Below are 7,149 nucleotides of genomic sequence, written 5' to 3' on the forward strand. Positions count from 1 at the left end.
TCTAGAAGAAGGCGGAGATCAAGTCAATATGATCCTAGTCATTGATTGGAATCTAATTTGGGTCGTTAATTGATCAACGAGAGGATTATAAGAAAACGCTTGATGGGCACTTCGAGAACACACATGGAGAGTTCATAAGATCGAATTTCTGAAGCAGATCAGTTGTCAGTGAGAAATTCGAAGTGAGCTTTTGCAGTGAAGGGTTAGGATAGCTCCGGTTGGATATTTATATTGATCCGGAAATACTCCGCAGAGGAGGCAAACAGAGATCTAGGAGAGGCAGCGCTAAGCAAGAAGAGGTTGACACAGAGCTACGCAGGGCCACACGGAGGCAGCGAAGAAGCCTTGAGGGAGTCTGAAATTTGCTGAAGGGTTAAATTTATGTAGTTGGAAGCTGGGGTGTGAGACTGGGAGAGCAAAAGTCTGAATTTCAGAGGAAAATTGATTAGCAAAGAGTGACATAGGTCCTAGTCAGTGTGACGCTGGGATGACGCAAACACTGCGTAGAGGCAATAAGGGGTTGTTCATTCAAGGGCTAGATCATCCAGGACTTCAAGTGATAGTGTGAGGTAATCTCACAAATCTCTCTGTCAGTGATATTCTCTGTGACTGGATTGTCGGGAAGGCATCTAGAAGTTGTATTTAGAAATTATTACTGCTTAATAATAAACCCTCTGTTGTTGCACCAGTTTTCCCGTATTGGGTTTTTCCCGGGACATTTGTCGGAAAATAATTGTGTAGATGTGTGTTGTATCTCTTTCCTATTCAGTTTCTTGTTTCTGCATATAATTTAATTAAGTGAAGGCCACAATTGTATTTACTTTGACATTTACAGTACAACACCATAAATAACTTGCATGGATTAAACAAGTAGGAGAAGCAACATCAGTTTACTACAGTAAGGATTCTAGGTTCTCAAATTTTCACATGGTATCAGGGTTGCAGGTGAAGCAAGAAGATCAGAGTCGGAAGACCCAGCGCTGAAGAAAGAAGGGAATTCGAAATTCCTGCAAAGGCAGAAATTCGAATCCCTAGAGGGTTTTCGCAGTTCAAGCTAGGAGGGATAGATTTTCGTGGTAAATCTCTCTCCGAGTGAGTCGACAGAGAGGTAAGCTTTCCATATCGAAATCTGTCGACGGTAAAGGGAGAAGTGCAGCAGAAGCTTTAGCGAAGAGGGTTTTTCTAGTGGGACGCAGTTTTCTGCAGGCAGTTACTGGGAAGAAAAATGTCAGGGGGAAGAGAGAGACATGGTTGAGGGGATTACTCCTTAGAGGACTTCCATCCAAGGAGTCTGAATTCTCATTAGCTGAGCAACAGTGGAGAGGGGCAAATCTACAAGCCCTAGAAGGGAGTACGTAGGCCAGTCCAGTGTTGTGCAAAGGAGCGAGGAGGTTATTCGACTATGTGATCTGGAAGGCAAGAATGTCATGCCTTCTAGATGAGCATTTTCTCAAAGTCTACGTCGACAGCGTGGTAGTTGAGCCCACAGATCCAGATCAGCTCAAGAAGTACAAGGGAGAAATGGCAAAGACAAAAATAATGATCCTCGACAAAGTGAAGGATCATATAGTCTGTCACATAGCTGGCAGAAACACTACCAAGGAGATGTGGGATGCATTGTTGACACTGTATCAAGGATCTTCCGAGCAGCGGAAGATGTACTTGGAGCAGAAGATGAGATCTACGCAGATGCAGAAGGGGGAACGCATTGATTCATTCCTCACAAAGCTTCAGGAGACCCGAGATGAATTGGCAGTTGTGGGGTCAACACCTCAAGGTTCCGAGATGGTAAGACTGGCCCTAAATTCAGTATCTGAGGAGTGGCAAGTCTTTGTCTAGAGCATCTTGGGCAAGGCGAATTTGCCAAACTGGGATGAGATGTGGGAAGCTCTTACGCAAGAGGATTGAGGAGGGACTTGGTCAAGTGTAAAATTGACAGAAGCAGCAACACCGAGTCGAAGCCCAAGGAGGAGGATGAGAATGCAACCCTTGCATCCAAGGGGCAGTAGGAGCAATGGAAGAAGAAGAAAGATGTTTCGAAGATCAAATGCTTTAGGTGTGGTGAATTTGGTCACTGCACAACGCAGTGTCCTCTCAGGAAGAATGACAAACATGAGAAGCATGATCTGAAGGTTGCAACCGCGAAGATCGAGGAGGATGAGTTTGCCATGACAATCGAGATACCTCCAGGAGGGAGGTGGGCTAATTTAGAGTTGTAGTTTGAAAGAGCTACAGATGGGCAGGATCCTTGAGGAGCCCACCTCTCGGATCAATTCCTTGCTACGGGAGCCCAGAACAGAAGTAGAAGGATGGATCGGGCCAGTTGATGCAGAGGAGTGTCAGAGTGACAGTTATAGTGGCTAGTAGTGCCAGAGATTGGGCAATGCAGAGTAGAGTTGGTAGCAGTGCAGATGGCACAGAGCAGAGGTCAGTAGCAACATAGAGGCTTCAGAGGGTTAGCGCAGAGACTAGCAGCAGTTAGACTCCAACAGCGAGATGCATCATACTGAACACCAGTTTAGTAATTTAGGATGCTTTTTCATTGTTGATGCAGTAGCAACAACAGTTGGATAAGGTTGTAGCACATATGTAGATGGAAATGGCAGTGTCAGCAGCAGCACGAATGCATAATTAAGAGGGAGTTGTAGTACAGATGCAGTGTTGACAGTGGTAGGGTCAACAAAAGTATAGATGCAATATTTGCGTAGTAGTTGGTGGACAGGATGTCAGACATCAACAACGTAGAAATAGAGTAGTGCTTCAGCAGGTTGCATTGCTAGAGCACATTCCTCGCTAAGAGGGAGTGTTTATTTTTGGTAGCATCAGATGTGATCTAAGTCTCAAATTTTGCAAGGAGGCTTAGACGCATGTATTCTCCAATACCCATAAATCGTTTTGGGAAATTTCCCTTAGAGACAGTTTTATTAAAATAATTATTTATTTTTAATGGGACCCTAAGCCTAAACTTGGGAAATTAAAATAATTAATGAGTATTAATCTAAAGTGTGGGTGTAACTTCTAAAAGAAGGCAGAGATCAAGTCAATATGATCATAGCTATTGATTAGAATCTAATATGGGTCGTTGATTGATCAACGAGAGGATTATAAGAGAACGCTTAATGGGCACTTCGAGAACACACATAGAGAGTTCATAAGATCGAATTTCTAAAGCAGAGCAGCTGCCGGTGAGAAATTCGAAGTGAGCTTCTGCAGTGAGGGGCAAGGATAGTTCCGGTTGGAGATTTCTCCTGATCTGGGAATACTCAGCAGAGGAGGCAGAGAGAGATCCAGGAGAGGTAGCAATGAGAAAGAATAGGCTGACGTAGAGCTACGCAGGGCCACGCAGAGGTAGTGTAGGTTGATGCATAAGCAACACAGAAGCCTTCAAGGAGTCCAAAATTTGCTGGAGGGTTCGATTTCTGTAGCTTGAAGCTGGGGTGTGAAACCAATTGAGCAGAAGTCTGAATCTCAGAGGCAAATTAATCAGCTAGGAAGTGTGACGTAGGTCCTAGATAGTGTGATGATGAGCTGACGTAGACAATGAGTAGAGGCAGCCAGGGGTTGTTCATTCAAGGGCTGGATCAGCCAGGACTTCCAATGATAGTGTGAGGTAATCTCACAAATCTCTCAATTAGTGATATTCTCTGTACCTGGATTGTCTGGAAGGCATCAAGAAGTTGTATTAAGAAATTACTATTGCTTAATAATAAACCCTCAGTTGTTGCACCGATTTTCCTGCATTGGGTTTTTCCGGGGACATTTGTCCAAAAATAACTGTGTAGATGTGTGTTGTATCTCTTTCCTTTTCAGTTTCTTGTTTCCACATATAATTAAATTTAGTGAAGGTTGTAGTTGTATTTACTTCGACATTTATAATAGAACACCGTAAATAACTTACATGGATTAAACAAGTACGAGAAGTAACATCAGTTTATGCAGTAGGGATTTCGGGTTCTGGAATTTTCACATGCATTTTTGGGTGAGAAAATGAATAGTTGGCAAGTGACACATCGCAATCATACATGGCATGCTCTAATTGGTTGTAGCATCTAATTTGGAGTATGACTTGGCAGGTGACATAACAGTGACATTTCCCTCCCTAGGATATTGGGGAACCAGGCACCGGAGTCCCATTTTAATGTAAAAAGCCAAGGTTGGGCCAATATGACTTGACAAAGTACAGCATGGTAGTGATGAAGTAGTAGAAGGAACATGTGGCAGCTTGTGGTTGGTCCACCATGGAATGATGTGGCAAACCTAGAGCCTCGAGATTCGCACCAAGATTATGTTTGGTGAGGTTTTGTGTGTATTTCACTTTGGCCAAAAACTAAGGTTTAGTGGGATAGTGAAAGGATGGCTCGTGTGGGGCCAATATCGAGTTATTGGGCATTAGGAGATCAAAGCAAAGAAGAACACCATAATACCCAGACTCAGTCAAAGGGTGTGGTCACAACCAAGGTCAAATGGAGCTAAGGGTTAGGTGTGAGGAGTCAGTCCATAAGAGACTCTAGGACATCAGGACACAAAAACAAGTGGAGAGAAGTGCAACCCTAGTACCCAAAAAGGGTTAAGACCATGGTTCTCATCGTCAGTCATGTGAAGTAGAGCGTAAGCACTCAAGGAGTTGTGAGGGATAAAAATCTAATGTTTTGGGGTGCACAAACAAATAAAAGGTGAAATTAAAAGAAATCTGAATGGGGAAAATTTGCAAGATCTGAGGATATAAATGTAATGAAACATGACATGAACAGTACGTTGTCCCACACAAATCAACAAGAATAAGTGTCGTGGACATGCAGAAGCATAGGAGTTCAAAATTAATCAGAGTGGAGAGTTGTGTTATTGCAAATACATAGAGCTAAAGGACAAATGAAGATATCAGAGACTGAAAGTACAGACGTAAGTTGAGCAAAGGTTGAACGTGCAAATTGGCTGAGATTTGAAGTTGTTATGTACAAGAAAATTGCAGATATGAAGTGTTGAGGTTTTAATTGTAGAAAAGGAGTTGTGTCCATTAGCATATTTATCAGGGAGTCATTGTGATATGGTGTAAATTCAATTGAACTAGAGAATCAGAGGAAGAGAGGGTGCTATAAAGAAAATATCAGAGAAGTCAAGTAGATGTTAAATTAAAGCTTATTATATGTGTGATACTTTAATTAAGGAGACATGGATATGAGTTTGAACATGTATGAAAAGTGGTTGAAGTAAGCGGGGGTTGATGCCTCCATTAAGTGGGTGCTTGTAAAGAAAAGGGGGTTGGTGCCTACAAAATCTGATAAAAATCGAAGTTGGTGCTTGTATTTACATTAAAATAAAAGAAGTTTTATGGTTTTTTTCCCGTAAAGGCTTCCACATATATCCTATGTTCAGTTTATGCGCATTTTGATTGGTGTATGGTTGTGTTATTTAATTTTGTAAATTGTTAAAAGGTGCTTGATACTGATTCACCCACCCCTCTTAGTATCAACTCAATTTCCAACAACCTATCCCCTAAGTATTAACTTTGAGTTGGTGAATCAACCTCGTTAATTAATGCATGAACCAAATCTTCACACCTTGTCATAGAGGCATTAGGATGAACGAGGCAAGTACAAGGTATAATCCTTGTAGCAAGTGAATATTCTCCTTTCTTGTGGTTATTGAATGCTTGGTCAGTGCTTGGTGCAAGGATTATATGATAATGACTTGCCAAAGCTTGGAAATGGGTGTAAATCTAGATAGTCTATCAATGCGCTTTCCCTTCTGATGAGTAATTACATTATTTTTTGCAACTTATCGATCTTTTTTCTTTGATTTGGAATGTTAATAAAATGAAAGTGGTTGAGTTGGGAGACTAAGCGTCGAGGAAATCTTAGCCTCCATTGTTAAAAAAATTCAATTATGGTTGTCGGGTTTTGCTTTATCTTGGTATTTTACTTATTGCTCTTGCTTTTGGATTAATCCCTTGAGAGAATTACAATCAATATTGGGTGTCAATTGAATCTTGGAAGTATAGTGAAGGATGGACGCCAATTTCCAAGGAGGAGAGTTGCTTGGAATCTAGTTTCAAGGTTTGTCATTTCTTGCCTTCTCTTGTTTCTAAGTTAGAGACATTGATTTGTGTGCATGTTGATATCTCTATTGATGTTGTGGGTTTTGATTTTTGAGTGTTCAGAAGGTCCAATGTCATATTTTGTGTTACTCTAGATAAAGCTTCTAGAGTTAGTTTAGTTGTTCTACATCAAATTCATTGTTCATGTTTAGTTAGCATGGAAAATATAGACGTGTAGGAATTTCAAAGAGTATTGAGAAGACATGAGGATCTCATCCACTACAACAAAAGAATGGTGCTCCATGTCACTTCTAAAGTCAATGAGGATTACTGTATATGCATCTCTTAGCAAACAAACTAATATAGGGGATCAAAAATATGCTCAAAAATCAAAGTGCTCAAAATATCTTGAAACTAGTGCCAAATCATAAATCTCGTCGTTTTTATTCTAATGACACTTGAATCGCCTCAATCCGACACCGTATGAGAAAGTTATTGTGTTATGAAGTTTTTGGCAAACAACTAAAAAGTCAACTTGCAGGGTTGACTTGGCAGTTGACTGGGCAGGTCGTACGATGACGTCAGTAGGTTACTGTGTAAATATGGTGGTTAGATAGGTCAATCTCATGTTGACACGTGGCATTATTGTACAAGGTGGTTGGCGAATTTTTATTGGTTGTTGTGTTTGTGGTTGGGCCAACCATAAGTCGCCCCATGGCCCAATGAGAGGTTGCCACGTGGCCCTATGGGAGGATGCCATGTGGATTTCACTTAATGGTCAAAAAATTGTTAACGGGTCGACCGATCTCGTCGGAGTTCAACCTTGTGACCTCACAACAACCAACCGTTCTGCCATTTTGGTTCTTATTATATATGTATGGGTCGTTTTTATTTATTGAACAACAATTGGCGGATTAGGGGGGGCGGCTGGGTGGTGGGCTCGCCCAAATGCCCCAACCCCGATCATATTAGACACCATGTAACCATGCACGGAAGGCGAAGGGGGTGAGGAGTTAGCCTCGGCCCCCAATTCCAACATATCACACATAATCATCGGCGGGAGTTTCAGAAGGGTTGGTGCATGGCACCCAACATGTGACCATATAACAGCTCAT

This window comes from Pinus tabuliformis, chromosome 6 (assembly GCF_031772625.1).
Source record: "Pinus tabuliformis cultivar Carrire ecotype Pingquan chromosome 6, CPIR1, whole genome shotgun sequence".
Taxonomy (NCBI): Eukaryota; Viridiplantae; Streptophyta; class Pinopsida; order Pinales; family Pinaceae; genus Pinus; species Pinus tabuliformis.